The sequence below is a fragment of the Vicia villosa genome, linkage group LG3 (assembly GCF_029867415.1).
Source record: "Vicia villosa cultivar HV-30 ecotype Madison, WI linkage group LG3, Vvil1.0, whole genome shotgun sequence".
Taxonomy (NCBI): domain Eukaryota; kingdom Viridiplantae; phylum Streptophyta; class Magnoliopsida; order Fabales; family Fabaceae; genus Vicia; species Vicia villosa.
In genome coordinates, this window is record NC_081182.1 from 210,037,654 (window position 1) to 210,047,325 (window position 9,672).

Below are 9,672 nucleotides of genomic sequence, written 5' to 3' on the forward strand. Positions count from 1 at the left end.
CATAGAAGCAAGATGACTTCTGCCAATACTTCTAGATAAGAACTTTCTGAAGCTCGAGTCATATTCTTTCAGAATATGATTCATGCTAGGAATGGATTTTTCTGTTTCAGAAGGAGATCCACAATCTTTGGATAGATTTAAAACTTTTTCCTTCAGTTCAGAATTTTCCAATTCCAGCTTCTTAGTTTCAAATTCAAACTGCTTCTTCAGCTTTTTGTATTTGATACTAAGATGAGCCTTGAGTTCCAGAAGTTCTGTTAGACTGGAAACTAACTCTTCTCTAGATAGTTCAGAAAATACCTCTTCAGAATCTGATTATGATGTAGATTCTGATCCACCATCTTCTGTAGCCATCAGCGCAAAGTTGGCTTGTTCTCCTTCAGAGTCTGATTCTGATTCTGATTCAGAATCATCCCATGTTGCCATAAGACCTTTCTTCTTATGAAACTTCTTCTTGGGATTCTCCTTCTGAAGTTTTGGACACTCGTTCTTGTAATGTCCAGGCTCATTTCACTCATAGCAGACAACCTTCTTCTTGTCAGATCTTCTGTCACCAGAAGATTCTCCTCGTTCAAATTTCTTTGAACTTCTGAAGCCTCTGAACTTCCTTTGCTTGCTCTTCCAGAGTTGGTTTACCCTTCTGGAGATCATGGACAGTTCATCTTCTTCTTCAGATTCTGATTCTTCAGGATCTTCTTCTCTAGCCTGAAAAGCGTTAGTGCATTTTTTAACATTAGATTTTAATGCAATAGACTTACCTTTCTTTTGAGGCTCGTTTGCGTCCAGCTCTATTTCATGGCTTCTCAAGGCACTGATAAGCTCTTCCAAAGAAACTTCATTCAGATTCTTTGCAATCTTGAATGCAGTCACCATTGGACCCCATCTTCTAGGTAAGCTTCTGATGATCTTCTTTACATGATCAGCCTTGGTGTAGCCTTTATCCAGAACTCTCAATCCAGCAGTTAGAGTTTGAAATCTTGATAACATCTTCTCAATATCTTCATCATCCTCCATCTTGAAGGCTTCATATTTCTTGATTAGAGCAAGAGCTTTAGTCTCTTTGACTTGAGCATTTCCCTCATGGGTCATTTTCAATGACTCGTATATATCATAGGCAGTTTCCCTGTTAGATATCTTCTCATACTCAGCATGAGAGATAGAATTCAGCAAAACAGTCCTACATTTATGATGATTTCTGAAAAGCTTCTTCTGATCATCATCTATTTCTTGCCTTGTAAGCCTTACGCCACTAGCTTTTACTGGATGTTTGTAACCATCCATCAGAAGATCCCATAGTTCACCATCTAGACCAAGAAAGTAACTTACCAGTTTATCTTTCCAGTATTCAAAGTTTTCACCATCAAATACTGGTGGTCTAGTATAACCATTGTTACTGTCGCACCCTAAATTTTGACCTAATTTTTTTCATCTAATTCGTTCTCATATGCATAATCAAAGTATCTTTGCATTTTTATGTTTGCTTTTCATGCATCATTTGAATTGTTAAGTTTGTTGTTATTGGAATTAATATATATTTTTTCTTTAACAACTAAAACTAATTATAGATTAAAGTTTGTTGTAATTCATGCTTTTTTATCTAAGTACACTATACATGATTAAATACAAAAAATAGTTGCAATAGAAGATGTATATAATTCAGAACCATTTTCTCATTATAATTAATTGCATTTAGTAAATATTTTTGTTTCACTTTATATAGTTTAAAGTCAGAATTTATAATTTGTATAAAAACATAAGTATACATATTGTTTTGATTACATTTCAAATCATCAATACAAAAATAAATAAGCAAGTATCAAAGTTGCACGCTCGTTTCACCATCATCTTCATGTTATGCCCCACTTGCCACACCAGTCCAAAGACCCTGCTCCAATAACCACCAACCTGCTACTGCTGCTCCAACCTGCAGCAACAAGCCAAAAATTGCATCAAATAAGCACAACAAAAACCTGCACAAGAAAGGTACCAAAGCAGAATACCAAACAAGTTCAAAACCTATCTCAATTTTCCCCCCAAAACTACCTCATCCCACCTATAAAAACAGAAGATCAACAGCAAGAAAGGGAGGAGAAAAAACCCTAGAGCGGCGGCCACAAAAACCCTAACAGAAGAGAAACTTTTGCAAATTTCTTCTCAAACAACCTCACACATAACCTTCAGTCTCACCCTCACTCATTCTTGCAATAACCCAACTTACCTTCAAAAAACCGAACAACACAACACATAAGCGGAAAAGACGAAATCAGAAGCAAATGAAGAGACGAAGTTAGAAGCAGAGAAGACCAAAGGCATACTTAGGTTTTTATTTCTTCATTCGATTTGTGCTTTAGCTTTTCTGTCTTTAATTCGTTATACCATGTAATTGGGAAATCATAATGAACTCTGGGGTATTGGGATTGATTTGGGGCCTAGGGTTATAAATTTCTTGACTTGATTTGTATGCTATGCTTGAATCGAGAGAGCCGAGAAACTGAGAGGAGAGAATCGCGAGAGAAACTGTGAGCGCGAGAGAGGCGAGAGTTGTCTCTGTTTGTTGTTCATCGTGAGAGACAAGGAACGAGAGTGAAATCGCGAGAAACCGAGAGAGATTGTGAGAAGCCGAGAGTTTGCAGCGATTGAGAGATGTTGGTTTTGTTGTTGTTCACCGTAACAGCAAACGAGAGAACAGAGTGAACAAGATGAGAGAAGATGTTAGCTTTTTATTTTGTTTTATTAACTTTTTATCAAAATTAAAAAGGATAATCATTGGTTGAAGTTGCAAAACGAAGGCAAACGGCTGTTATTAGTTCTAGGTTTTTTTTTTCTCATTAGCATTTTCGTTTTGGGCTTTAACCCATGTAGTCCAATCCGAAAAACACTCTAATCCGGCCCAGAATCACTTTTTTTTGGCATGATGTATTCCATTTTCTTTCACGGGCCTTACCCCCATCTGGGTTTCGCACCATCATTTAGCCCATTAATTTCTTTTTCTACGACAAAAACATGCATACTTTTTTTCTTTTAATTAGTTAATCAAGTGTTTTTATTAGTTAATCATTCTAATTGAACTTTGACTATATTGTTAATTAATTAATGATGTTTAGTTAATTTTTTAATTAATTTAATTAATAAATTAAATACATTTTTATTAATTAATTAAGATAGTATCATAATAAAATCAATCCATTTTTTACAAACAATTTCATTCAAATAAACTTCTCGATTCAACATCGAGTTCGCTTCAAATAATTTCATAATAAATTTTGGTCAACACCAAGTAACTTTTTTTTAAACTTTCTTTTGTCACAATAAAAAACATTAAAATTGTTTTAATAATCGAATCAAATTTTGAGACTTAATGGATGAATCAAGGAGGGTTCGTACGTACTTGTACGAGTTGTCCTAAAAGTATTTGGGTGATGGCCGTTAAGCTTTTATTCGAATACTTGGATTCCATTAAAGGCTCCATGAAACTCGATTTAATTCACCCTTTTTTTTTTTTTTTTTTACAAAAAAAAACACTTTCTTTTAATCAAACTATTTTATCTTTAATGGAAAGAAGGGTTTGTACGTACTTGTACAAGTTGTTCTTTAAGCATTTAGGCGATGGCCGTTAAGCCATTGTTTGGATGTTTAAACTCCATTAAAGACTTCTTAAAACTTGATTTAGTTCACCTTTTTTTTACAAAACACTTTCTTTTAATCAATTTACTTTAGTCTATAATGGATAATGAAGAAGGGTTTGTACGTACTTGTACAAGTTGTTCTAAAGCATTTGGGCGATGGCCGTTAAGCCTTTGTTTGAATGCTTAGATTCCATTAAGGACTCATTCAAACTCGATTTGCCTCTTTCTTTTACTAAAACTCTAAAAAAAACAATTTCAACTCATCGAATCGTTCCTTTCATTCGCCCAAGTGTGAATCTCTTTCATAACAAATCTTGGTCAATACCAAGTTCCTTTTTCCAATCAAAATGTTTTTTTCAATCGAATTGAGTTGAGTCCACAATGGATGAAATTAGAAGGGTTTGTACGTACTTGTATAAGTTGTTCTAAAAGCATTTAGGCGATGGCCGTTAAGCCTTTGTTTGAATGTTTATATCTCATTAAGGACTTCTCAAAACTCGAGTCATTTCAATCTCTTTCACTATCCAAGAGGGGTTTGTACGTACTTGTACAAGTTGCTCTTTCAAGCATTTAGGCGATGGCCGTTAAGCCTTTGTTTAAATGCTTGATCCGTCCCATCTTTTTTATAAAACACTTTCAATTCAAACTCATCTTTTCTTTGCCCAAGTGCGAACCACATTCAAAAAACTCGTCTTTCCGCCCAAGTGCGATTAGACCCGCAAAATCTATCAACAAATTCGTAGTTCTCCGAACTACATTCGCTCTGATTCTTCCATTGAAGATATGTAGGCACAAGACTCAAATGTCTTGGCGAGCACACTAAATAAAAAATATAATTTCGTAGCCTCGAACTACGATCGCTCTGACTTTCCCATTGCACGAGGGAATACGTAGGCACAAGATACAAATGTCTTGGCGAGCACGATAATAAAAAACTTTAATTTTGTTTCTATCTCATAATAATTAGAACGCAAGTAAATAATAAGCTAATAATTAGTCATAAGAATAACTAAATGGGTCCCATCGAGTACGATGGAGGTGAGGGGTGCTAATACCTTCCCCTTGCTTAACCGACTCCCGAACCCAAAGTTGGTTGCGAAGACTATCTTTGTCCATTTCATTTCATTTATGGGTTTTATCAATATTTTCCTTTTCCCATTGGAATAAATAAATTTGGTGGCGACTCTGTTCGATACAATTTCGTGGCGATGATTTTTTGACCCGCGACAGTTACCATTATATTGCTCAGCAGAGCCAGATGTAGATGCAGATGGATTTGTTGGAATTTCACCAGCCATCTTCTACTGAAGCGTTTTTCTCTTCCTGAATCTTTTCTAAAAATGGTTAAGTGCTTGCACCATAGAACCGGCGCTCTGATGCCAATTGAAGGATAGAAAAACACTTAGAAAGGGGGGTTTGAATAAGTGTAGTAAAAAAAACTTGAACGATAAAAACAATTTGCACAGTTATTTTTATCCTGGTTCGTTGTTAACTAAACTACTCCAGTCCACCCCCACGGAGTGATTTACCTCACCTGAGGATTTAATCCACTAATCTCAACAGATTACAATGGTTGTCCACTTAGCCCACGACTAAGTCTTCTAGAGTATCCTGATCACAACCTGATCACTCTAGGAACAAATGCTTAGACACAAGCTAAGACTTTCTTAGAGTATCCTGACCACCACGTGATCACTCTAATTACAACTTCTTAGACACAAGTTAAGACTTCCTAGAGTATCCTGATCAACACTTGATCACTCTAGTTACTTACAAATTAATGTAATCAAATAAGAGTATTACAATTGCTTCTGAAAAGCTAATAGCTTCTAACGTTCCTTTTGTCAGTTAGCGTAGCCTGCCATCTTGTACTTGCTTCTGATCTGATATTTGTGTTTACAACGTTTGAAAATCATCAGAGTCAAACAGCTTGGTGCAGAGCATCTTCTTGTCTTCTGACCTTGAAGTGCTTCTGAGCGTGATACCATGAGGACTTCAGTGCTTCTGCTTCTGAACTCAAGTTCTTCTGATGCTTCCATAGACCCATGTTCTGATTCTACCTTGACCATCTTCTGATGTCTTGCCAGACCATGTTCTGATGTTGCATGCTGAACCTTCTGAGTCAAAGCTTCTGAGCGCTAATTTGTGCATACTCTTTATATATTTCCTAAAAGGGAAATTGCAGTGTATTAGAGTACCACATTATCTCACACAAAATTCATATCCCTGTTATCATCAAAACTAAGAATATTGATCAGAACAAATCTTGTTCTAACACAGCCAACACTTTATCTTTAATCATCTTGAGTGAATACAAAGCTTGCTTTAGGTAGAGTCGATTTACCAGCGATTTGGTCATGTACAAACTTTCAAGTTTCACCCATAACCCCGATGTCACCGTCTTCTTTGATACATGTCGAAGGAATTTATCACCAAAGCTTAACAAGATTGTGCTGTGGGCTTTCTCAATCATGGTCGTCTTTTCTGTTATCCGTTAACACAACATCCATAGCTCCCGCTCCCTTCAACGCTTCCAAACAACCTTACTAAACTAATAGGGCTTTCATCTTCAAGCGCCACGGACCGAAATTGTTCACTTCGGTGAACTTTTCAATCTCATACTTTGTTGAAGTCATCTTTTCCATGCTCACCCCACCAATTTGTTGTGAAAACGATACGAAGAACAAAGTATAATAGAAAAACAATGGAAGCAAGAAGAACAACAACAATGATTGATTATAACTGTTATTCTTTAATTCTCTTCTTTCAAGATTATATGTGTTACAAGAATAACAAATAACTCTTTCACCCTAAATTAGGATTTGTCATATGCAATGATGAGATACTAATATGCTATTTATAATAAATCTAACATACTAAACTAATGGGTTTTTCATAAATACCCATTACGAGCTAACTTAAATAATAGACATAACAAAGATGCCCAATTCAAAATACTAACAACCCTAGCATTTTGACACCCACATACTAGAACACACTTCGAGTACAATATGTTGGTCTTCGACACCCGTATGCGAACATATTTCGGCGGCATGCATATCCTGTAAAACTAAAGAAGCTACTCTTCGACCAACTAGAATTTGATCTAATTCTCACAAGCTTGTACTGATGTTGAGGTTCAACATGTTACAACATCTATTAGAATATTTGTCTTTAATGTAACCTTCACACTCTGTTGTATCAATTTGATCAAGATGTTATGACATCTTGCTCAACATCTATTATTAACCATGTTTTAGAAAAATTGTTGTCAATCCTAAAACCATGAATCTAACAATATTCGCCTTTGGGAAATTTTGGCTAAAACAACATTTTGCACAATAAACTTGGAGAGAGGAATAAAACCACAAACAAAAACACATACTACATGGAAACATGTAAATTTTGTAAATTCTGCAATCATTAGAATATATATGAGATTACATGCAGTTACAAATCATCATCTTCTAGAAGACAAATGTCAAGACATATGGTCTGACATAACATTAATGTAGCTCAATAGCTTGTACAATTAGACAGGTCCATTACCCCCCAATCAAACAGAATCAATTCTCCCCCTTAGAGAGAAAATCCAAAGCACAAGAAAACCAACCTTGAACTATCTCAGTTCACACATCAGAAAAACATGCAACAGAAGAAGCACACATAACTCAGAGCACAATAGTCAAGGCTCTTCATAAACCTCAACATGTAGGATGTTAGAACATCTGATACGACATCCTGCACACAACACCAAGGATGACTGACTATCATGCTCCCCCTAAATAATAGACTACTTTATCCTTTAAGCAGTAGTACAAACCTATTATTCATTAACATGTCAAGACATGTGACATGCAACACTCTTTAGGAATGAAGTTTATTTTTCACTCATAATATATGATATATTTTGCATTGTTTATTAGAAACATAAGTATAGGTCGAGCGATTGGTAAATTTAAGGATGAAAACTATAAACTATACCTTTTTCTTACATAAGCATACACACTGAGATATTACATTAGATGAGAAAAGCTATATGTACACCAGTTATGACATATACACCGTATTTGTATACATAAATATGCTAATTTTATTTTTTTTATTAAATTATTTTGTCTTGGTTTTTCTGCAAGCAACAATTTGTTTGTTTTGTTATCTTCGGTGTAGCTACGGTGTTTGAGAAATGCAGTGTAAGAGTAGCATACCTCTACATACTAAATAAGTAAGTGATAAAAATCTAAATATTTGCTGGTAAATCCTCCATTATCAGATTCTCTTAGACCATAATTGTTGTCATAGAGTAGTTATCATATTTAATAGGTGGAGTACAACTTATCTATCTTTTTAAACATAATTAATATATGCATTTTCATCTCCAAATTTAATTTCATAATAGAAATTATCAAAAATTAATTTTGTTAGTTATCAAACTACATTATATTTTTAAATTCATTATACTTTTTTTTTTAGGATTCAGATTAGGAATGTAGAATCAAATAATATAAACAAAATCACAAGATAATACTAACAGTTTGTTTCAGCTTTAAAAACTATTTTTTTTTTGTATTTTTAAAAATAGATTTTATAAAACTGTTTTTTAAAATATTATAAGTTTTTTAATATTTGTGTTTCTAAATTGAAACACTATTTTTAACATCATATAAGATAAACAAACATTATTGAAGACTAAACCATAGTCAAAGCCGCAGTTTTTTAAAAAAATGGTATTTTAAAAATTATTTTCTTATAAAAATTTATTTAAAATATCTTCAAAATTAAGTGATTTTTTGAAATTTTGATATCCAAACAAAAAATTTAATAGAAAGATAAAATACTTAAAATAACATTTTAAAAATAACTATTCAAATCAATGTTTTAAAAACCGGATCAGACCGGCCGGTCGGACTGGTTGAACCGGAAACCGATTAAGTAATTGATCTGGTTCGATCGCTTAATCCGATATGTCATTGAATCGGTGTGAACCGCTCAAAACCGATGAAATCGGAAAAACCGGCAGTTTTCTAGAACCGATGGCTTAAATGCATTTTTTAAATTTTTTATTTTAAAAACTTAAAACAACATCATTTTGATTATTTTAATGAAAAATTAAAATTAAAAATAAAAGACAAAAATAAAAAATAAAAATAAAAATGTTTCGGATACGTTTGATTTATTGCAGATGATTTTGATATTCAAGATGGAGATACCAACATTGAAACATTTTTTTCTTCCTTAAAATTAAATTTAGTAGACAATGAAGTAATTTATTATAATTTATTCAATTAGATTATGTTGCGATTAAATTTTGTTTGCAAATATACGTTGTAATTTGTACTATTTTGTTATGTGTGATACCTATGTTTAAAATTTGAATTTTAATTATGAACTTGTGAATTTATTTATGATATGATATTTTTAAAAAACTTAAGTGCTGATCATATATTGTAGACTGAATCATCCTGTTCGACATGTTTTATACCTATATAGTTTTGTTATAACGACCGGTCTATTCAACCGAGTTATCCGGTTTAATCTGGTTTAGTCGTGCAATTCAACCAATGACCCAGTAGTTCGACCAATGAACCCATGACTCAGTACCCTAATCGGTTTAATATCTGGTCTGATTTTTAAAACAGTGATTCAAATCAAATTTTCATTTAAAATTTTTATTAAAAGTTTCTTTATAAATTTTTTTTACACAAAATTATATAACAATATAAAAATTATTTTTAAAAAAATATACGTATATTTAACTTATACATGACAGTGTTGTTTCCTTTCTATCACCAAAGGATGAAAAGTTTAAAAAAAAAAAATAGATCTAAAAATTATAAAGTCATTTTTTGTTACCCGTTTTCTAAATGTGCAGAAAAGACATTTATTAAGAGTGTAAAAGAAGCAATTAAAATATATTATATATTTTACTGCTATAAATATTAATTATGTTTAGCATAATTAAACTTACACGCATCGACCAAATCTCAATCACTTGTAAAATAAAAGATAAAAAATATGGTTAAAACTCTTAAATTGGTTTATGCTA